We start from the raw sequence: 26,142 nt of genomic DNA on the forward strand, positions 1-26,142 counted from the left end.
AATACAGATGGAATTTAACTTTGTTAAATGCAATTTATAATATATGAATTGGTAGATTACCTGTCATCGATAGAAAAAGATTTTTGAATTCTGATCTAGCCTCATCATTGTTGTAATTAAGTTCAGACAATATCAAGCTATTCTTTAGACACGATGCAGGATTTCCACCCTCAGGATATGGCATTGTAGGATAGTCTCTGAGTGATCTTTGGTTTGGATGTAGAAGTTTTTCAATTTCCAGTAATGTTAAATTTTTAAGTTGCTCATCATCAATGTGTGATTCTAACAAATGATAAAGGAGATAGTTAAACAATGCATATCTATGATGTTATTCAATATAGAAAGTTACAAACTGATTAAAACTAACTTGTGTTCAGAGTTGTTTTTTTATAATGATATGCAATGTCTTCAGCTAACCAATTCCATGTCTGACTCCAAAGTTCTTTAGGTTTAGTAATGACACCTGATAATAGTATTAACACAAATAATTTCCTCAAATAATTAGTTGTACCCCAGTCCTTAGCTTCTTTGATTGCTTCCATAAATTCTCTGTCATCTTGCAAAAAACCCATTGCAAAGCATGCTTCTCTATATGTAAGGTATAGAACATTTTCAACTGTTCTAATATCTTCAAATGAAGTAGCTCCTTTGCATGCAGTAAGCATCATTCTTAGATAAAACAATTCACCAGTGGTTGGTGGAACCCATATTAACCTGCCAATTGTATTGCCTTTCTTTCTAAGGTTCCATGATCTAGCCTTTTGGTTGTAGACAAATTTGGAAACAAATTGTGAATAAGTCAGATTTCTACCCTCTAAAAAACATTTATTGCTATTCATCCAGGCTAAGAATTTTGAATCTGAAATACTTGGCTTTGACAGGATATCATCTATATCATCATCATCTTCATAAAAAACACTGTGTTGTCCTAGCAGATGAAAATGTAATCTCTCCACAACAGGCTTTCTAGCATGTATTGGAAAACCAAAAATTCTCCAAGTAGCTTCACATGGAGAAATATATCTGACAAAAAAATTCATAATTAAAAGAATTAATTAAAGAAACAATGAGTAACTTAAGTATAAATGTTGAAGTAATATTACCTGCAATCCACATATTCTTTAATCTCATCATTTTGACTGATAGCATTCTCAAGTGTACCATTAGCATCATGAATAACAACAGCAGTGACTCTGTCATAACCTTTGTTTATATATTTAAATAGATATTTAATGGAAGTATTTTGATTACACCATTCAACATTTATATGTGCTTGGTATTTCCTCAACAATTTTGCATTGTAAGGTACTATATATTTATTTTCAATAATAACTCCATTCTTTGAAATGGTACGACCATCATTTCTTTTACGATAGATTGGATAGCTATTTGAATCTAAAACAGTTTGAGGGTGAAACATTTTAGGGTAAAAACGGCTACACTTGCCTTCTTTCATACATGGAGACTTAGGTTGGAGAATTCCACATGGTCCATGTACCATATGATTTTGGACTAATGTACAGAGTTCAGGGTCATTTTCATGCGAAGGACTTTCTGCTGATATTATGTGGTCAATGTCATATGAAGATGGATATTTATTATCTGGATGTAAGAATAGCAACAAATGCACATGAGGAAGTCCTCTTTTTTTAAATTCAATTGTGTGCATATATGCAATTGTTAGCTGATTGTATTAATAGTGGAACAGTAATATAGAAATTCTGTATAGTTATATTATATCAAGGAAAAATGAAAAACAATAAACAAATGTGTAACTTTAAAAAGCATATTAATGGCAAACTCACATGCAACTACTTTTCCAAGCAAGTGTTTTTTTGTTAAGTCAAAAAGCATATGCTCATACTTCAATCTGAAAACACGTGAGATAAGATCCGGTCTATCTGTTGCTTTTAGATTCAAAGGTGCAAGCACTCTACGGATTTCAGGCCAATTTGGATTACAGGTTAAAGTAATAAAAAGATTTGGAAAACCCACATGGCTGCATATTGCCATACCATCAAAATAAAGTTGGTCCATATAGCGTGGACTGCCAACAAAGGTTGACGACAAAATCACTCTTTTTCCTTTAGAAGAGCCTTTACTGCTTCCAGCATCTAATGATGTTTGTAAACTACAATACTTGTCAGCTCTAAGTTTTTTTTTATTGTTCCTAATGTAGCTAAGTCTTTCAGACTCAACCATCGTGTATGTTTCAACAATGAATTGTTGGAATAGTTTTCTAGAATGCAACAAAGTTTGTGCTTCATTTGATCTAGACTGTAGTCTATAAGCAAACCACTCTCTCATCGTTAGACGATTTCTCTTCCTTTTTCTGCTGCTAGGTGTACAACGGTGAAGTATATCAGGTCTATATCCATCTTCACCATAAGGGAAAAGTAAAGGGTATTGGAGTCCTAGATAGCTACAGTGTAATTCATGGATTCTTTGTAATTCTCCATTTTGAGTTTCAACAATAATATCCCTTCTTGAGTCTGAATCAAAATCACCAACAATTAGAGCAGCAACTTCAGAAACATTTAGGAGATTGTATGTATGACCATCTTTCTCACGTGTAGCTATCAATCTCAATTTTACATTATCGACTTGAGTATCTGCCAATCTGTCCCTGGCCATTCTAAAACTTTTTGCATGGACATTGTACTCATCCAGCATTTGACTTAAAGTTGAAACAATCTCTGGTTGAATTCCAACATGTTGACTGCAAAAAACAATATAAAAAAAGATCCATTGGTGTGACAAAACATGCTTTCGGAATTAGAATACTTCATATTTGATAATAAAAGAAACAAAAGAAGTACTACCTCATTGTATTAATTCTATTTTCAACTTCATTCTGCGTATCAAAGATATACAATTGTGAAAATTTTGGTTGCTTTCCAGGCATTGGTAATAAGCTGCCTATTCGATGGCATGGTTGACCCTGAATTCTAATTGATTTGTCTAGTTTAATACCAGAAGACGTAAAGGCAAATATCATGTTGTATGTCCATATGTTACACTGATAATTTTTACTATCACTTGCTTTACCATCAAACATAAGTCGTTCAAGATATTTCGGTGGACTTTGTAATAACGGAAGCTCAACTTTCTCATCTCCACAACATAAGGTGAATTTTGGACTTGTTGTATTTCTATCTTTTGAAATTCTTTCATCATACCACATTTTTGCATTGCAATGTCTACATTGCATGGCCTGATCACCCAAGTCAAAATAGTCTGAAATTGTCTAATGAGATAATGGAATTTAATTTAAAGGATATCAGTTGATATCCTTAACGTTATATCAGAGCTATAATTATTACCTTCAGTATCGATTGCAACTTCATTAGTATTGGATTCGCAATTTTCATCATCAGAGAAAGAATTAGAATCAGATGTTGTGACAATTTACGTTAGATATCATAGATATAATTAAAATTTGGGCAAAAAAGTGAGTAAGGATTTTCTATCATCATACCTTGAGGAGATTCAGAATTCATATCTTCTAATGAATCAGCTGTCATGACTTAAGAATAGAGACAAATTAAGTCAAGTTGAACAGATTAATGTATTTATAAAAGAAAACATCTTATTTATAATTTCTCACCATGACATTGTATATCTTTCAGAGTGGAATTTATACTTGTCTCATGTGATCTGTCAGGCTGAGCCTTTTTTTTTTTTTTGCAGGATACCTTTTCTATACATTCTGGCTTTACCTGAGGTACATGCATTTGCATGTGCATTCTTTTGCATGTTTGCAGTTGATATCAATGAAGTTGTTTGGTATATCAATTCACCACAACAAAGATTTGAAATACACAGAGACCAAATTATACATCAAAGTAATTCCAAAAGTTTAATTGTGTAATAAAAACAAAATTAAACATGCAAGTTGAATTTAAGTAGTTTCGAAAATCAGTCATGAAGGAATGATCAGACTCAGCTGTAAAGATATATTATATATAGAGGAGTAAGTTCTGGATATAGAATCGATTATGTGATTGATCCGCATTTTTAGAGGTCAAGAATTTAGAACGCAATTTACAACAAAGGATGGAATATTTTGTAAATTAATAAACAAATGTTAATTGACATCAACCAAGAGATGCCAAATATAAAAAGCCGGTTTGGGGGATTAAATGTGATTTGACGTTTTTATATAATGGATTTCATAATTAATGAGCAAATTTATTTTGGCATCCAAAATTACAGCTAAAGATTCATGCGTAAATTTTAATAAACAAATCTTAATTGACATAAAGCAAGAGATGGCAAATATCAAATATGTGTTTGCTAGATTAAATGTGATTAGACATTTTGACAGTTATCATTATAATAAAAAAAATTGAGCATCAAATTGAAATTACAACACAAAACTACAACTAAAGATGCAGGGTAGAGAAAGATAAAAAAGGAAATTTAGCATTAAATTGAAATTACAACACAAAACTACAGCTAAAGATGCAGGGTAGAGAAAACTTTGATATTGAACGTTGTCCAATCTCTCTTTGATTGATCAATGTGTCATATTTGCAATTCTCATCTCTAATAGAATCGAAATAATCCTTGCCTTGAATCTGTCCTCACTTAGCACTAACTATACTAAATTTCCAAATTAGCTGTGCAACACCAATTTCCTATTTTACTGATTCTAATGACTTACCATTAATATTTGAGTAGTCAAAAATTTGAGTTTTTAATTAGTAAATGTCAGCTTATATTTTAGTTCATGTGCAATTCCCTCCAAAAAAAACCTTAATTCATGAGTTATCTGGACTTGGTAACATTTATCAGCATTCTTGTATTGAATCGAAATAATCCTTGCATTCAATCTGTCTTTATCAGTTATCTTAACTCATTAACATTCATCAGCTAACTTGAATTGATTACATACATTAAGATTTTGACAAAAACAATGCACAGATTGGAATTCCATCACTGGGTTAACAAATAGAGTAATGCAAAGTCCCAAAAAACTACTGTTTCATTTAATGAAAGAGGGGAAAACCAGTTTTGTGTGCAACTACAAAATCAATTTAACGAAAATTAATGTTCCAACAATGTCCTCCATGCAAAGAGTTCAAAAACCACAAAAACTGCGATGGGGTAAATATTACAATTTGACCATATGGTCATAAAAAAACATCCAAGGCAACATTTCAACAACATAATTCATTCAGGCTGAGAATGCTTGGCTAATTTGTTCGAGGAAACTTCAGCACGTGAAATCTCAAAGTTTTTTCACTCATTATCCAACTCATCAGAAGATACGCGCGTAGTTGGTGTCAATGGAATCCTGAGAAGAGGGTCATGATCCTCGGTAACAGACACAGATTGCTGCATAAAATATTAATTGACCAGTAAGCTAAATTCTGTTGACATCATCCAAAAATACACCAGCAAAAACACACAACGATAACCCCAACTTACAGATTCAAACTTTGTAGGCTCACTTGAGCCAAGCATTGACCGATCATGATCAATAGTAATAGACAGAGATTGCTGCATCAAATATTGATTGATGAGTCAGCTAAATTTTATTGTCATCATTGCAACATACACCAAGAAAAACAGAGAAAGACAATGTTAGCTCACAGATTCAAGCACTGTAGGATCGGTCGACTCAAGTATTGAATTCTCGATCTTGCAACATGGCTAGATGATATATGAATCGACAGTTAAAAAACAAATGGAATATATGCATACACTAACAATAACTAAAATAGATTTGACAAAACACAACCTCACTATCGGGAATCATATCTAGCACAACATTGATCAACTCTGATTCATCTGAATATTTAAGAACAACAGAATTCCTGAACCTTGGTTGCACCTTCACTTTGAATGCAAGGAAACAACCCAATAGCCTATCTAGTGCTTGAGGAGAGGCATTTAAATCAACATCCCCATCCTTGTGCAGAAAAAGAAGAATGAAAATCGATAGCAAGGTAACAAATGTTCAGTGTAAATTAAAAAATATTGCATGACAATACAATAACAAATGTTCCGCTGATTGACCAATTAACTGTGCACATTCAGGATCCCAGATCAAAAATTTGGTTTGTTCACCCTTGTGATTAACCATCACCTCAACCCGATACCTGCCAATATAGATACCAGCATAAGAAAAAGTAGTTGATGAAACCTCATACTAATTAAACTGTGAATCAATCACCTCAGTACAGGTTGATCATTCTCTTTGCCACACGGACATGTGAATGGCACAATTTGCATGTCAGCTTTTTTATAACATTGACCACAAGCCGGATAGCACCATGAATAGTTGTCCATCACTATGGTTGTAATCTTGGCGACAGTAACACAAACAAACTCCTGTTTGAAGAAACTGACATTGGATTTTCTATAAAGAAAAGCTACAAATGAATAAGAACATCACCTCTGAACTGGCATTAATCTGAGAGATATTTTTTACTTCAGTCTTTGACAGAAACGCATCTTTTGATGATAATTGAGATGAGCCTGAAACCTGTGAACTCCCTTGTCCAATAGGCGCCAAAATTGATCTAACCTCGATCCCTAAATCTAAAAGACTATAACAATACAACAAATGCAAAAGCCCAACAAACATTACTTATATATTTAACAATTTGAAATTACAATCACATAAGCACCACATTGCCAAAATACCTCTCTCTAAATTCTTGAATTTCCAGCACGAGGTCATTGATCATGAGTTTGGACGCCTTGAAAGAATTACTGACCGATGCCGAATATGATCTTATAGATTAGACCAAAAAAATATATAATCTAGCAAGCATGGAAATTAAGAAATCTAACATTACACTGACCCTGTGCTTCCTTAATCCTAGCATGAGTCAAAAGAATAACGATCGGCCTTTCATCTTCAATATCATTCAAATAAGACAAAAACTGTAAGCAGTAATTTTCCCAGAGTGTACAGGATAGTACCTGGCCACTATCAGAAGGAAACAACAATTAATGTATCAATATATCAGCAGCTAATCATCATCAGTTACAAACAACAATCACACACACTCAAATTAAATTGTAAAAGATAACCTCAAATCCTTTAAATTCAAAACAACCCTCGTATTTTTGGATGACACATATCGGAATACCAATTCATCAACATGCCAATAACATCTAAAACAACCACAAGGTAAATGTATCTTACTTGAAAAGCCATAAGCAAGTCAATCAAAATCAATCCATAAATTGTAAACAACAATCTTACCAACCAAGAGTCCAATTTTAAAATCACCTGAAATGACACTGGAAAAAGCAACAAATCTGAATTTCCTAAAAGGTAACTGTTCCATATCACATTGCCTAACAACAGTAACTCCAGTAAAACATAATTTATATTCATGATCACAAACTCTGAATTTCCCATCATTCTTGATAACTTTAAAATTATGCATCACATAAGCCAAATTCTCTTTCAAATCAGCCTTGCGATACTTCAGCTGATCCTGCTTGCAAACAACATGCATTTCATCTCCCTACAATATAGAAAGCATATAAATATTTCATTGAATGACCAATAATATAATAACATAATTTATAATCCCAAAAAACCGCCAAAAGCATACATCAGAATCAACAACCACCATTTCGGCTTGTTCAGTCTTTCTGGGAATCCCAATGAGCCAAAAGATCAGTGATCCTTACAGAAAGCTTAAGAGCTTCCCTTGATCCATCTATCAATTTTATTTTATCAGCAACACGTGCCATAACTTGATAATCAGAAACCCTGAACAACAACTCCAAGAAAAACAGAACATCAGTTAAAAAAGCATATAGTCAAACAGGCAAAAAAATAAACTACCACCTCAACCACTGCAAACCAAAGCTAACAGCCTGTCACCAACAAAACAAAGAAGAAAATTCATAAAACACACATAAGACCACAATAAACTCTATATAAATCAATAAAAATAAACATGTGGACAAAATATCTGCACATGTGACTAAACAGAATTAACATATAAAAATCCATTAACACCAAAATTAACAAACCATACAAAAACAACCATCCTCAACTCAAACCTCAACTTCTCTCAGCCAAACCCAAACTTGGGTACAAAAGTATAATTTCCATTTGCCACACTCAAAACTAACAGCCAAACAAAGCCAAATTGTAAAACAAACTACTCAACCAAAGAATCCACAACATTAATATCACCTTAGCTTCTCCCGATCAAACTCAGCAAAACTAAACTGCAAAACAAAATTGTCAATAAAAAAAACTGCAAAATCACAGCCATGCACAATAGAAAAATTAGATAAAGACATTAAAAAAAAAACATTACTTTTTGTTCTCACAACCAACCAAACACCAGAGCTAAACCAAATTGGAAAATAAAAAGGAAAATCACAGTCATGCACAACATAAAAGTTAGAAAACAAACGACGAAACAAACAAACAGTTTTCCTCGGAAACATGAAAATTAAACAAACTGTAAAACAAACCTGTCAAGCAAAGAATATACAACATGAACAATTGCCTTAGCTTCTCCCAATCAACCTCAGCAAAACTAAACTGCAAAACAAACTTCTCAACCAAAGGAAAAATGTAAAATCACAGCCATGCACAATAGAAAAATTAGACAAACACATTCAACAAAAAAAACATTACATTTTCTTCTCACAACCAACCGAACAACAGAGCTAAACCAAACTGGGAAAGAAACGAAAATGACACAACAACAACCAACGACATTGCACAAAACCCCCAAACCACGTGCCCAATCAAAGAGTAGAAGCTAGCTTAGCCATTAAACACATGGCACAAAAATTCCTTGCTGATCAAAAAGTTAACACGTAAACCACTTGCTTAACACGTAAACCACTTGCTAATAAAAAAATCAACACGTAAAGGATCACACCAGTAATTTTCCTATGCTTCTCTTTTATAATATAGGAGTCATGCACAACATAAAAGTTAGAAAACAAACGACCAATCAAACAAACAGTTTTGCTCTCAAATTGAAAATTGAAACAAACGAAAATAACACAACAACGACCAACACCATTCTGCAAAACACCCAAACCACCTGTCCAATCAAACAATGCAAGCTAGCTTATCCATCGGACACATGGGACAACAGTTTTTTTTTAGGAAGAAAACAAACACGTAAACCACAGATGTGTTGCACCCGAAGAAGAAAACAAAAGGACAACAAAATCAGAACAAACCCAGCAAAAGCCAAACGAAAGCTAAAACACACATGCACAACATAAACATTACCTTTTCTTCTCACAGTCAAACCCAGCAACGGAGGAAAAGCAAACCCCAAAAGAAACTTGTCAACCAAAGAAAAACTATAAAATCACAGACATGCACAATATAAAAGTTAGTAAACAAAGCACCAAAGAAAAAAAAACAGCGAAAAAGACTAACACACATACAAACTGAAACCAAATCGAACACAAAGACATTAAACAAAAAAACAGAACAACCCCAACAACAGAACAAAACCAAACTGGAAAACAAAAACGAAAATCACAGACATGCAGATAAAAGTTCGAGCCTCACACCTTCAAATCCAGTTTTGCTTTCAAACTTGAAAAAGAAACAACCGAAAATGTCACAACAAAAAAATAGAACAACCCCAACAACAGAACAAAACCAAACTGGAAAACTAAAATGAAAATCACAGCCATGCACATAAAAGTTAGTAAAGAAATGACCAGGGCCGAGCCTCACACCTTCAAATCCAGTTTTGCTTTCAAACTTGAAAAAGAAACAAACCAAAATGACACAACAACAACCAACGGGATTGCACAAAACCCCAAACCACGTGCCCAATCAAAGAGTGGAAGCTACCTTAGCCATCAGACACATGGCACAAAAATTCCTTGCTGATCAAAACAATTAACACGTAAACCACTTGCTTAACACCTAAACCATTGCAGATAAAAAAATCAACACGTAAACCACCCATGTGTAGAAGTTGAGGACAAACCAAAAACACATCAAAATGACAATAAACCCAGCAAAAGGGACATGTGGCAATTTTCTAAGAAGGGTCACACCAGTAATTTAACACATCAAAATGACAATAAACCCAGCAAAAGGGACAGGTGGTAATTTTCTAAGAAGGGTCACACCAATAATTTTCCTGGGGTTCTCTTTTATAATATAGTAGATTAGATATATAAAAGAAAACAAGTAATAACAATCATAACAATTGAATGTTTACATGTGACGTCTCTCACTTCTATATATATATGGAAGGAAATCTATTTACTCCTATAGTAAGTTTTAAAGGTTATTCTTAATTTGGATCCTTCTAAACTAATGGCTCAGATTAAAAATTGAATGTTTACACATGACGTCTCTCACTTCACAGCAATGAACGAACGTTCTGTCTTCTCCAAGAGAAGTCTGGTTGTAAATTAGTGCCTTTGCACTTGTACACAACTAATTGAGGAACAAAATAGGGAGGAGATGAATTGATATCTAATAATAGTTAAACACGATGCCAACTATGTTTATTTTCATATCAAACAAGTGAAAATAGCCATCAATATACTCTTAGGGTTTTGTAACTATGAATTGATAACTAAGAACAGTTATATTCGTGGGATCCAAGTTGTGTGAGTAGAGCATCAAGAAGAGACGATCCAAGTTGAATCAAAAGTGACTATGGATTGCAAAAATGCAGACTGTGGATTTCCATTCGTAGGGGATCGATTGGAAGCGAGACGACGTCTAGGAGTGGGCAGCGGCGCAACAAAATGGGCGAAGGCATCTCAAACTGGGATGTGACAACAACGCACCGGATGATGGCGACAAACATAGCTATTGATCTGTTTGTGACAAGAAGAGTTGTTGTATTGTTTGCCTGAGACAGAGAATGGAGAAATCTAATAGGATTGAGAAGAAAAGGTCAAGTGTAGACTTTTAGTCATTTAACCCCAGTCATTAGTTTAAAACAAAATAAATGATCCGAATTAAGAATAACTTTTAAAACATATTCATGGAGTAAGTGAATGTCTCTGGATAATAGAAGAGTGATAATAGTTTTTTACCATCAAAATCATTAATAACAATTATTAGATTATGATTAAAAATAATAAATGGTTGAGATTCAAATATTTAAAAATTTAAATTCAAATTTAATATAATCATTAAATTTCTAAGTAGTGGTGACAATGACAACCTGGTGATGAGTTAATTGAGATATGTTAGGAAGTAATAATTGATATATTTATAGATTTATTTGTTGTTTGATTAATTTTTTTATAGATTTAATAATATATTAGATTTTAATTTGAAATTTTAATATTAATCGTTTATTATTTTTAATTTTCATCTTATGGTTATTATTAGTTGTTTTCATGTAATATAGTGTTCTCACATGAATTGTACTCTATATGTATATAATTTAGTATAGAAATTAAATAATAAATTAATATATATGTCTATAAATATTTGTGCAATTTATTGTCATGTATTAAATATATTAGTATTACTAGGAGAAACATAGAGGTTGTCGTACTTGTGTGTCCGTATTTCTACAGTGTTATCATATTTTATTGTGTTAAAATTTATATATTGAAATAATATCTCTTATTATATGTAAATTGATGTGCATATTAATTTTAGTTTAATATGTTTTGTAATGTATAGATAATTTTACTTCTTATGTCTATTTTTTTGTTATGACCAAATCATTTGTGGTAAATACTTGAATATCATTTAATTTAATAAATGCATTTATGAAATATTGAAATGGTGACATTTTTATATTGTGTTGAATTTTTTTCTTTTTATTTTGATCTTTAATTATCTTTGCTCTTAGGATGCATATACTTCAATTCTAAAGATTTTTTTTAATATATTTCAAAGTAAGATATGTGATGAAGAGAAAAATAAGAGAAATGGATAAATATATAAAGCAAATATAAAAAAATACATGTAGAAAGTAAAGATTATCCAAACATTTTTCTAATATTAATTGCAAAACAAATAAAAAAATCATTCAAACCATGTTCCATTCGATCGAGTTTTTGAGTTTGTTAACATTTTTTAAACATTTGTATCCAAAATTAACAAATAAATTATAAAAATATACATTGGTGTTTATTTTTCCGCTGGTGTTTGATAAATAAGAAATTTATAAGACAATGGAAAATAATTAATTAATCTTTTTTATTTACTTTTTTAGAAGAAAAAAATTAAGGATAGTATTATGTTAAAGTCATTATAGAAACACGTTGGCTTAAAGATATTAAAATTCATGTTATTTTTTTTTTATTGAACATTCATGTTTTAGTGGCTTACATAAGTTCATTTCATAAACTCCCCTTAAAGGAAAAAGTCATCTTAAACACCTTACATAAGTTCAATAAAATTATTTCATAACATTATCAACTATCAATTAAATCATTTCTTCATAATTTGATGTTCATGATCCAAATATAAAATTCAACAATTTTTTTTTATCCAAATACAAGTCCAAAGATCAATTTAATGCAAATTTGTATGAATAAATACTATAAATATGACATGATCAAAGACATATATATATATATATATATATATATATATATATATATATATATATATATATATATCATGTTGTTCTTGAGAGTTGTGTTTCTTTTTTCTTTTTTCTTTCCTATAGGTTCATGACATGTGTAGTTGAGGGATTTGAAGTTTGTATGCCATGAGCCTATAGGAAATTAAGGAAAAAGAAGAAAGAAACACAATTTTATATATATATATATATATATATATATATATATATATATATATATATATATATATCTTTTTGTCTTTAATCATGTCATATTTATATTATTTAGTCATACAAATTTGTATTAAAATTGATTTTTGGATTTTTATTTTTGTTGAAGAAATGACTTAACTTTAATATCTTTAAGCTAATGTGTTCCTATAATGACTTCAACATAACTATCCTTCATTTTTCTTCTTCTACAAAAGTAAATAAAAGACATAACACATAAGAAAACGAATAAAAAGTCTATAAAATGTAAGATTTTCTTACTTGACTCATCCAATTTCTTCTCTATTCTCTTTTTAGATCAAAGACTTTGCCAACATAACACCATATATATTTTCACCATCCTTGAATAACAAAAAACTATATAGTTCCATAACTTTGATTCCCTAAAGGCAGAAAGATAATAAGAAACAATTAAAAAACTTATAGTATGAATGAGCTAAGGGAAAATTATTAGATTTTTTTTCTTTGTCTGTAAAAATACTTAAGAAGAAACAATAGAGTAAACAAAAATAATATAGAAGAAGAAAACAATTAAAAAGTATATAAAATGTAAGATATTTTTTACTTTGTCTATCTAGTTTTTGTTAGACAAGTGGCCTCAGATATCTTAAGAAGGGGGGGGGGGGGTGAATTAAGATATTCCAAACTACTTCCCCAATTAAAAATCTATTTCACTTTCTTCTCAAGTTATAAATTCCCTTGACAATGAACTTCCTAAATATTAATTCAAATAAAACAATTTGAATATGAATATAAAGCAATAATAAACAAAGGAGATTAAGGGAAGAGAAAGTGCAAACTCAGATTTATACTGGTTCGGCCACACCCTTGTGCCAACGTCCAGTCCCCAAGCAACCCGCTTGAGAGTTCCACTATCTTGTAAATTCCTTTTACAAGTTCTAAACACACAAGGACAATCCTTCCTTTGTGTTTAGAATTCCTTTACAACAAGAGACCTACGGTCTCTTAATCCCTTAGAGAATGAGGAGAAGAAGAAGAATGAATCTCTCTAGAAAGAGATAGATTTTACAGATTAAGCACTCAAATAATTCCTTAATGAATTGCAATTGAATTGGCCAAGGAATTTTTAAGAGGATAGAATGATTTTTGCTCTTTGAGAGGATAAACACTTGTTGTTCTAAAAAACTCTGTCAAAATCGTGTCTCAAGTCACATATATATAGGCCTATGATAGCCATTCAATAACCACATAAAAAGATGTGACTGTTGAGAATGTTTTCTGAAAAACTCCTCTGGTAATCGATTACAATAAGTGTGTAATCGATTACACTCTTTAAAATTTGAATTAAAACGTTCAGAAACTGCTGGTAATCAATTACCATATATGTGTAATCGATTACACAGTGCAAATTTTGAATTCAAATTTTAATAGCTGTTGTAAATCAGTTTTGGCCACTGGTAATCGATTACATCCTCTAGTAATCGATTACCAGAGAGTAAATTTGTTGAAAAAGACTTTTTTAACTTAAAATTCTTGGCCAAACCTTTTGCGATTTCAATTGGAATTCCCTTCCTATTTAATATCCTTTCTAAGACTCTATAGACTGTCTTGATCATCCATCTTGAATATCTCTAATTGCTTTGTCTTGAATAAATCTTTTAGAAGCATATGATTCATGTAATCCTTTGGCATCATCAAAACATTCAGCTTGAACCTTTGTCTACAATCTCCCCCTTTTTGATGATGACAATACCTGAAATCAAGACAAGCTATATACAAGAAGATAGCACGTTCACACAACCCTTACTCCCCCTATCTTTTGGCATGTATGCCTAATTGATTTCTAACCCATATGTGTTCTCCCAAGTTCTCTCCCCCTTTGGCAACATCAAAAAGAACTAGATCAAAACAATCAATATCCAAACATAAACACAATAAATATCCAAACAAAGCCAACCATTAAATCGAAATAAATCCATACAACGTCATAATTAACCAAAACAAAAGCGAGAATTATAATAATAGTGCTAGACTAGAACAAAAAGCCAAATACATGGCGATAAAGCAAAGTACTAATAATATTTGACTACTAATTAAACTAAGGTAGAATAATAACATATAATCTAAGAGGATGAAGGAGGCGGTGGTGGTGGATCAAAGCAAGTTCGGATGAAGGAGACATCTTCTTCAACCCTAGTGATCCTTGATTCCATAGCATCGAACCGCATGTCAACTTGCAATTCCATGGCATCAAACTTGTCACCAACAAAAGTCTGAAGTCCATCAAACTTGTCCATAAGCCTTTGAAGAAGAGTGGAATTATCTTCAATTGGTATGTGGCCTTCATCATCAGCAGGTGGAACACCCTTTTTGACCCAAGAGCCATCACGCTCTTTGCGGTAACCAAAAGAAGCAATCACAGCAGCACCAATTAAAAAGGATCGCTTGATTGGAACATAAGGTTCAGAATCAAGAGGAATTTGAAAATGGCGAAAAAAGAGAGTGACAAGCTGTGGATATGGTAGTGGAGCATTTAATCGCAATGCCTTATGCATGCGATATCTGACTAAGTGTGCCCAGTCAAGTTGACGCCCTGTATGAAAGGCCCACATGATAATTAGATCTTCCTCAGAAACCTGGGCAAGGTTGGAAGACCGTGGAAGCAAAATATGCACTATTAAATAGTGAAGGATGCGGCTTTCAAAAGCCAATGACCCGGCAAGAAGACGTCTAGTCATATCCGCATTGTTGGTGCAAACCAACTGGCGGGCATCATGGGCAGAGAAATCAAATTTCCAGTCGTCATTCAATGTACCTTCAAATGGTACACCGTCACTGGGTAATTTGGTTAAGTCATGGAAAAGGGACTGGTCAATGACCATTTTTATCCCAAAAATTTCAGAAATCAGAGTGTTGTCCTGAATTTCAAGATTACAATAAAAAGCTTTAACCAATTCAGGATAAATAGGCAATTGTAATGACATAAAAGGTAGATGACCTAAGTTCTGAAAGGCTTGAATGCAATCAAAGGTTTCAGCAGAAAAGAATTCCATATCAATAAACTTAGGGTCGATAATGGAACGAGATGAGAAAAGATTGGAGTACCGTTTCTGTTGTTCGTCGGAAGAAAACACTGGGGAAGAGGACAATGAGGGTGGAATTGGTGCTGTGGATGCGCTAGTGGCTCCAGAACGATGAGCCCTTGAAGCGGAGGCGGAAGAACCCTTTCGTTTCTTTGACGATTCTGCCATTTGAGGGAGTTTTTGCAGATTTTAATCGGTGAAATCAAAAGAAAAATGAAAAAGAAGAAGATTCCAATTTACGGGAGTTGATTTGATGAAGAAATGAGTGAGATAGGAAGGTTTGGAGGTTTGGGAATGGAGGTACGGCGCAAGGAGGAAGGGGCTACGTAGGAGATTCTGAAAACGTGATATTTATAGAGCAGGACGCGTGGTAATCGATTACAAGTAATGGTAATCGATTACAGGAGGAGGCACCCTACTGGTAATCGATTACATGAATACTGTAATCGATTACAGGCCATCTGTTCTAGTGTAATCGATTACAATATTCATGTAATCGATTACCAGAACAAAAAATAGCCTTTTCCTTAAAGGAAAACTTATTTCTTAAGTCTAAAAACTTATTTTATTTAAAGAGTTAATTATACTAACAAGAAAAGTAAACTAAATTAAACAAAACAAGCGTCATACTTCATCAAAAACACAATCAATCATTAAAAAAAATTACCTATTCAAATCACTAAGGTCTAAAAGCCCTAATTCTCTTCTTATTGAAAAGAATATTTCTTTTGGGAGAGGTTTTGTAAAGATATCAGCAAGCTGATTCTTTGTATCAACAAACTCTAATATACAATCTCCCTTTAGGACATGATCTCTAAGAAAATGGTGCCTAATTTCTATATGTTTGGTTCTAGAGTGTTGAACAGGGTTTTTGGATAGATTTATGGCACTAGTGTTATCACACCTAATAGGTATACCATCAAGAAGGATACCATAGTCAGATAATTGTTGCTTCATCCATAAAATCTGTGCACAACAACTGCCGACAGAAATATATTCTGCTTCAGCAGTGGACAAAGCAACACTGTTTTGTTTCTTACTATGCCATGAGACAAGAGCGGATCCAATGAATTGACAAGTTTCACTTGTGCTTTTTCTATCAGTTTTAGATCCGGCAAAGTCAGAATCAGAATATCCTATTAAGTTACATGTTGAGTTCTTAGGATACCATAATCCTAAATTTATTATACCTAATAGATATCTCATGATTCTCTTAACTGCACTCAAATGTGATTGTTTGGGGTTGGATTGAAACCTAGCACACATGCATACACTAAACATAATATCAGGCCTACTAGCAGATAAATAGAGAAGAGATCCGATCATACCTCGATACTGTTTCATGTCTATAGATTGACCAGATTCATCTTTATCTAAGTAACAGCTAGTGCTCATCGGTGTAGCCATGTGTTTTGCATTTTCCATCCCAAATATTTTTATTAATTCTTTGCAGTACTTGGCTTGATTGATGAATATACCTTCTTGAGTTTGCTTGATTTGTAATCCCAGGAAGTACTTTAGTTCTCCCATCATTGACATTTCAAATTCACTTTTCATATCAAGGGAAAACTCCTTGCACAATGAATCATTAGTGGATCCAAAAAATATATCATCAACATATATTTGAACCAACAAAATATCATTATGTTTTCTCTTTATGAATAATGTGGTATCCACTTTACCTCTAGAGAATTCTTTTTCTAGAAGAAAATTACTTAAGCGTTCATACCAAGCCCTAGGGGCTTGTTTCAAACCATAAAGAGCCTTTTGCAATTTATAAACATGATTTGGTTTATCTGGGATTTCAAAGCCTGGGGGTTGTTCAACATATACTTCTTCTTGAATTAAACCATTTAGAAAAGCACTTTTAACATCCATTTGATAGAGTTTAAAATTCATTATGGATGCATATGCTAAGAGCATTCTAATGGCTTCTAATCTTGCAACTGGAGCATATGTTTCTTCAAAGTCTATTCCCTCTTCTTGATTATACCCTTTTGCTACTAACCTAGCCTTATTTCTAATAATTATGCCATGTTCATCTAATTTATTTCTAAAAACCCATTTTGTTCCTATGACAGGATAATTTTCAGGTTTTTCTACTAGTTTCCACACATTATTTCTTTCAAATTGATTCAGTTCTTCTTGCATGGCAATGATCCAGTTATCATCTATTATGGCTTCTTTTATATTTTTAGGTTCAATCATAGATACAAAAGCCATATTATTGCATAAATCTTTAAGAGAATGTCTAGTTGTTACCCCTTTTGAGATATCACCAATAATGTTGTCGAGGGGATGATCTCTTGAAGCTTTCCATTCTCTTGGAAGTTCATCATTGGATTTGACTTCTTCTGGAGGATCTTCATTGTTTCCTTTATCATTTCCTTTGGAATCTTGTTCATGAATATTCATATGTTCTAAAGAATCTGCAATATCATCTAGCATATTCTTTCTTGACAAGATAGCATTAGATTCATCAAAGGTAACATGAATGGATTCCTCAATATTCATAGTTCTTTTATTATATATCCTATATGCTTTGCTTTGTAATGAATATCCAAGAAAAATACCTTCATCAGATTTAGCATCGAATTTTCCTGGATTATCTTTACCATTATTAAGCACAAAGCACTTGCAACCAAAAACATGTAGATGAGCAATATTTGGTTTTCTACCATTATATAACTCATATGGGGTTTTCTTTAAAATGGGTCTTATTAAGACCCTATTCATGATGTAACATGCAGTATTGACAGCTTCAGCCCAAAAATACTTTGGAAGAGAAGTATCATTTAATAAAGTTCTTGCAATTTCTTCCAATGATCTATTTTTCCTCTCAACAACTCCATTTTGTTGAGGGGTTCTAGGTGCAGAAAAATTGTGTTCAATACCATGTTCATCACAGAATAATTCAAAATCTTTATTTTCAAATTCACCCCCATGATCACTTCTAATGGATGCAATCTTGAGATTTTTCTTGTTTTGTATGACTTTAGCAAGTTTTCTAAATGCTTGGAATGAATCACTTTTATGTGTAATAAATAATGTCCAAGTATATCTAGAGAAATCATCAACTATAACTAGAGCATAATAATTTCCTCCAAAACTCATGGTTCTAGATGGACCAAATAAATCCATAGGCAATAATTGTAAGGGTTGAGTGGTTGAAACAACATTTTTAGGTTTGAATGAGACTCTTGTTTGTTTGCCCTTTTGACATGCATCACATAATTTATCTTTTTCAAATTTCAATTTAGGCAAACCAACTACTAAATCTTTTGAAATTAATTTATTTAAGTGATCCATGTTTATGTGAGCAATTCTTTTATGCCATAACCATGGATCATCATCTTTGCTAAGAAAGCAATGATTGTTTTCTAGTTTTATGCTTAAGTCTATCATGTAAACATTATTGACTTTATGTCCTACATGCTTTATATTAATGTCATGCTTATGTTCTATAAGACATTTTTGAGAATCAAATGATACTAGATAGCCTTTGTCGCATAATTGACTAACGCTAAGCAGGCTGTGCTTAAGGCCTTCAACAAGTAGAACATTTTCAATGGAGTTTGAAGAATTTGTACCTATTTTACCAACTCCAAGGATTCTACCTTTGTTGTTGTCACCATATGTTACGTGCCCGCTTTTCTTTGGAGAGATATGTGTAAAATTTGATGCATCTCCAGTCATATGTTTTGAGCATCCACTATCTATGTACCACTTCTTCCTCAAAGACACCTTCATATCAAATTTTTGGCTTAGGTACCCAAACTTTATTGGGTCCTTGCATGTTAGTATAAACTGAGGATCCTTTTGGGACCCATATCATTTTAATGTTGCTGTAATTTTTCTTGAAGTAGCAAGTTGATATTCCATGTCCTCTTCTTCCACAGTAAAAACAAGTTATATAATTACATTTTTGTGTGGAAGTAGAAAAGTTTTTATAAAACTTTCGTTGTTTTTCAGATTTATACCCTAGTCCATTCTTATTGGAAACATATCTTTGTTTACTTAATATGACATCTAAATTATTTTTACTATAAGAAAATTTAGCAAGTGAATTTTTCAACTCTTTAATTTCTTTTTCATATTTTTCACAACAACTACAAGGATCTAATAGTTTCTTGTCAGAAATAGTGGAGATATTAACTTTTTCATTTGTTTTAGAAATTGAGACTTCATTTCTAAGATGATCTAATTCTTTGTTTAATTTTGAGATTTCATTTTCTAAATTTGAAATTGTTTTCTTTGAAGATGAAACTAATTTTGCAAGTTTAATTGACTCTTTATGTAGATCAACAAATGCTTCTTGCAATTCATCAAAAGAAATAGATAAGTTATTTGAAGATGTTACCTCTTCATCACTTTCGTAACTTTTAGCCATAAGGCAGAGATTTATCTCTTCATTTTCTGAATCTTCAGAAGATTCCATATCATTTTCATCCCATGTGATGTATGCTTTCTTCAGTTTCTTTTCACTAAGATTTTTCTTTTCAGATTTCTCCATCTTTTTCTTGAAGATGGGACAATCAACCCTCAGATGTCCAAGTTGATTACATTCAAAGCATTTTAAAGTAGAGGATGAAGTTTCTATCCTTCTCTTTGATTTAAAATTGGGTCGCCTCTGATTTCCTCTTACTTTAAGAAACTTGTTGAATCTTTTTACAAAAAGACTTAGATCATCATCATCATCTGGATCATTTTCCTGATCACTTTCTTCTTGAATTGAGGATGATGCTTTAAGAGCAATTCCTTTCTTTTTCTTGTCATTTTCTTCATGTTGGTGTAATCTCAATAATTCCATCTCGTGTTCTTGCAACTTTCCAAATAAAGTAGCAAGGGACATGTTAGACAAATCTCTTGATTCAGTAATGGCTGTTACTTTGGGTTGCCATTCTCTACTTAAACATCTTAACACCTTGTTTATGAGATCCTCATTTTGAAATTCTTTACCTAAGGCTGCTAGATGATTTACTATATGTGTAAATCTCTTTTGAATGCTTTGAATATTTTCATTTGCATTCATTCTAAATAATTCATACTCATGAGTTAGTGCATTTATCCTAGATCTTTTAACATCTGTAGTTCCTTCATGTGTTAATCGAAGAGTGTCCCACATTTCCTTAGCACTCTTACAATTTGAAGCCCTGAAATATTCATCCATTCCCAGGGCAGATGTTATTATGTTTTTGGCTTTTAAATTGTATTGTACTCTTTTTCTATCCTCTTCAGACCATCTATCTCTAGGTTTTTCTATAGTTATACTTTCACTTGATGAACTGCCATCTATTGTAATTCTTTCTACTGTGGTGGGTATATAAGGCCCTATTTCTATGGCTTCCCAAATATTTAGGTCTATTGCCTCAATAAAAATTTGCATTCGGGTTTTCCAGTAATGGTAACCCTCTCCATTAAAGATTGGAGGTCTATTGATAGAATTCCCTTCTGGAAATAAGGAGTTTGCTGAGGCCATCTTTTTCTTGAAGCTTCTAAACTTTATACAAGAATGAAGCTCTGATACCACTTGTTAGACAAGTGGCCTCAGATATCTTAAGAAGGGGGGGGGGGGGTTGAATTAAGATATTCCAAACTACTTCCCCAATTAAAAATCTATTTCACTTTCTTTTCAAGTTATAAATTCCCTTGACAATGAACTTCTTAAATATTAATTCAAATAAAACAATTTGAATATGAATATAAAGCAATAATAAACAAAGGAGATTAAGGGAAGAGAAAGTGCAAACTCAGATTTATACTGGTTCGGCCATACCCTTGTGCCTACGTCCAGTCCCCAAGCAACCCGCTTGAGAGTTCCACTATCTTGTAAATTCCTTTTACAAGTTCTAAACACACAAGGACAATCCTTCCTTTGTGTTTAGAATTCCTTTACAACAAGAGACCCACGGTCTCTTAATCCCTTAGAGAATGAGGAGAAGAAGAAGAATGAATCTCTCTAGAAAGAGATAGATTTTACAGATTGAGCACTCAAATAATTCCTTAATGAATTGCAATTGAATTGGCCAAGGAATTTTTAAGAGGATAGAATGATTTTTGCTCTTTGAGAGGATAAACACTTGTTGTTCTAAAAAACTCTGTCAAAATCGTGTCTCAAGTCACATATATATAGGCCTATGATAGCCATTCAATAACCACATAAAAAGATGTGACTGTTGAGAATGTTTTCTGAAAAACTCCTCTGGTAATCGATTACAATAAGTGTGTAATCGATTACACTCTTTAAAATTTGAATTAAAACATTCAGAAACTGCTGGTAATCAATTACCATATATGTGTAATCGATTACACAGTGCAAATTTTGAATTCAAATTTTAATAGCTGTTGTAAATCAGTTTTGGCCACTGGTAATCGATTACATCCTCTGGTAATCGATTACCAGAGAGTAAATTTGTTGAAAAAGACTTTTTTAACTTAAAATTCTTGGCCAAACCTTTTGCGATTTCAATTGGAATTCCCTTCCTATTTAATATCCTTTCTAAGACTCTATAGACTGTCTTGATCATCCATCTTGAATATCTCTAATTGCTTTGTCTTGAATAAATCTTTTAGAAGCATATGATTCATGTAATCCTTTGGCATCATCAAAACATTCAGCTTGAACCTTTGTCTACAGTTTTTTTTATCTTTAGATCAAAGAGTCTTTGCCAACACAACACCATACACCTTTTTACCTCCTGCAATATTAGAAAATTATATATTTCCATAACTTTTGTTCCATAAAGGTACAAATATAATAAAAAAGTAATTAGAAAAACTTATAGCATGTGAATGAGATAAGGAAAAATTATTAGATTTTTTCTTCTTTACCTATAAAAATACTTAAGAAGAAACAATAAGGTAAGTAAATAAAAATAAAGCAAAAGATAGTTAAAAAGTCTATAAAATATAAGATGTCTTTTACTTACCTTTATCTTTTAATTTCTCTCTTTAGATTAAAAGAGTCTTTTGCCAACACAACACCATACATCTTTTCACCATCCTAGAATATTATGAAATTATATATTCCCATGACTTCATTTTCCCAAGGGCACAAAGTTAAAAAAAAAAAACAAAAAACTTATAGCATGTGAATGAGATAAAGAAAAAAAATCATTTGATATAAAATGATTGACATTATTACTTGCATACATAGAAAATTATTGATTAGTATGCTCGGGAGACTTTGACTACAAATGTGACATCCGAAAAACTCAGGAACAATCAATCAATAACGAGTTTCTTTTTCAAAAAAAGAAAGAAGAAGACTTTGAATGCTTTGGATGCAAGAGAGTAACTTAATGTTACAGGAATTATAACCAAATCTTTTTTATGTTGTGTGTCATGTTCAATTCAGTCCTTCCAAATGTAATCAAAATAAATATTTAAATATCATGTAAACCAAATTTACACCTGAAAGAACTATACATGAAAAAAAAAGTTAGAGAAGAAGAGAAAAAAAAAAGTAGATGGAAAAAAAGAGGTTACAACTAAAAGGTTGAAGTAATAAAAGAAATTATAAAATGGAAATGTGATATTTAATTTGCCTATTGTTATTAGTTTGAAGAAAGTATATGTTAAAAAAAAGTAACATGCAATTGCATAGACATAAATGATAAAAAAATGTTCATAAGAATCAAGCCTTTAAATCTTAATTAGCATATTGGGTAGGTTTCTAAATCTTTAAAATGTTTGTTTTATATTATTATTTAGTTTGTTAAAATATATTTTAATAACTAAAGTTATCAAATGTTAAAATATTTAGTAATAAATTAAATATAATTAAGTATATAATTTCTCTAAAACAGACATTATAAAAAATTAGCAAATCCAAATCGTATGAATCTCTTAATTGAGAAAGCGAAGGGTGTACCGATGCATGTTGCTTCAAGGAATAAGAAATTTTTTGGACTTGAAAAAGAAATTAAAAACATTCGTGGACGGGTACGGAAAACATTTTAAATTTTCGATTTTAATTTATTAATAATATGTGTATTTAAAAGTTAATTTTTGTTTGCCTTAGTCTTCAACGCCATTGGCAATTAACTATAAATGCTCTTTAATTACTATTAACGAGAAATAATGTTCCGAAGGTATGAAATAGCAAAAGGAGGATATATATATATATATATATATATATATATATATATATATATATATATATATATATATATATATATATATATATATGTCTATATATATTTTTAAAATTATTGTAATGTAGTAAATATATTATTATTACTTTTATATAATTATTATTTAAAAATATAACCTGAAATCAACGAAGTTGTAAGACTATAAAACAAATATAACTGTTCTAAAATGATTAAGCATTTTTTTTTACAAAATTTTACATAGAATAAAATCAATGATTGTTATTCAATTATTTACATTAATTTTTAATTGTTAGTGTTAATAATAATAATAAGAGTAATAATAATGAATAATATTAAGTAGTAACATTTTATTTTAGATAATTGTTTTAAATTAATATTTAAGTAGCAAAACGAAATAATAAATATAATATAATAATATTAAGCGGTAACATTTTAATAATAATATTAATTAGTAACATTTTAACATTTTAAAAAAAATAAAAGTACTAAATACTATCGCCCCATAATTATTAGTGAAGTATAATTTTATACATAAAAAATAAAAAAATACTTACCATTTCGGTTTTCAATGATATCATGTTATTTTAATTCATCACTAGATTTATTTAAGTTATTTATTTTTATATTATTATTTAACTATTTAAAATATATTTTCATAAAAAAATTATCAAATTTTAAAATATTTAATAATATATTAAATATAATGAAGTATATAATTGTTATGAAACAAACATTATAAAAAAAGATAGCACATTCAAACTGTATGAATCTCTTAATTGAGAAAGCGAAATGTGTATCGAAGTATGTTGCTTCAAGGAATAAGAAATTTTGTGGGCTTGGTAAAAAAATAAAGAACAAAATTTTGTGGACAGGTAGCTACCCAAAACATTTTAAATTTTAATTTATTAATAGTATGTGTATACAAAAGTTAATTTTTGTTTGCCTTACTCTTCAACGTCGTTGGCAATTAATTTATAACTGCTCTTTAATTACTATTAATTAGAAATAATGTTCATGAAGGTATGAAATAGCGAAAGGAGGAGGTATATATATATATATATATATATAATTTAGTAAGAAATTAAATAATAAATTATTACACTGGTGTATATATACTTGTATAATTTATTTTTAAAATTAAATATATTATTATTATTACTGTTATATTATTATTATTTAAAAATATAAGCTGAAATTAATGGAAGTTGTAAGACTATAAAAAATATATATTTGTTCTAAAATAATTAAACCTTTTGTTTTTTACAAAATTTTACTTAGAATAAAATAAATGATTTTTGTTAAATTATTTACATCAATTTTTAATTTAAATTTAATCAAAAATCAAATACTAAATTAAATATTTGTTTTGAAAATAATAATATTAAGTAGTAACCTTTTATTTATTAGATAAATGTTTTAAATTAATATTTGAGCAGCGAAATTGAGCAATAAATTATTATATTATACTACTACTAAAAATATTAAGTAGTAAAATTTTAATAATAATATTAAATTGTAAATTTTAAGCATCTTTTTTAAAATAGAAATAAAAAATACTAAATAAAAATACTTTAATTCATTCCTAGATTTTATAACCATGGATTGGACGAATTTATGTAAATTATTTATTTTTTATATTTGTATTTAATTATTTTAAAATATATTTTAATAAATAAAATTATCAAATGTTAAAATATTTAGTAATATATTAAATATAATTCTTTGAAACAAACATCATAAAAAATTAACAAATTCAAACCGTATGAATCTCTTAAATGAGAAAGAGAATTCTTTATCGATGCATGTTGCTTCAAGGAATAAGAAATTTGTTGAACTTGGTACAGAAAAAAAAAATTGTGGACGGGTACGGAAAACATTTTAAATTTTAGATTTTAATTTATTAATAATATGTGTATTTAAAAGTTAATTTTTGTTTGCCTTAGTCTTCAACGCCATTGGCAATTAACTATAAATGCTCTTTAATTACTATTAATGAGAAATAATGTTCGCGAAGGTATGAAATAGCAAAAGGAGGATATATATATATATATATATATATATATATATATATATATATATATATATATATATATATATATATATATATATATATATATATATATATATATATATGATTTAGTATAGAAAATTAAATAATAAAATATTATATATGTCTATATATATTTTTATAATTTATTTTTAAAATTATTGTAATGTAGTAAATATATTATTATT

General features: G+C 30.6%; 1 pseudogene; it reads right to left on the reverse strand.

Moving 5' to 3' along the window:
* LOC114391628 overlaps nt 1–26,142 on the reverse strand; it is a 35,762-nt pseudogene that overhangs the window by 3,823 nt on the left and 5,797 nt on the right.

The sequence above is a fragment of the Glycine soja genome, chromosome 17 (genome assembly GCF_004193775.1).
Source record: "Glycine soja cultivar W05 chromosome 17, ASM419377v2, whole genome shotgun sequence".
Taxonomy (NCBI): domain Eukaryota; kingdom Viridiplantae; phylum Streptophyta; class Magnoliopsida; order Fabales; family Fabaceae; genus Glycine; species Glycine soja.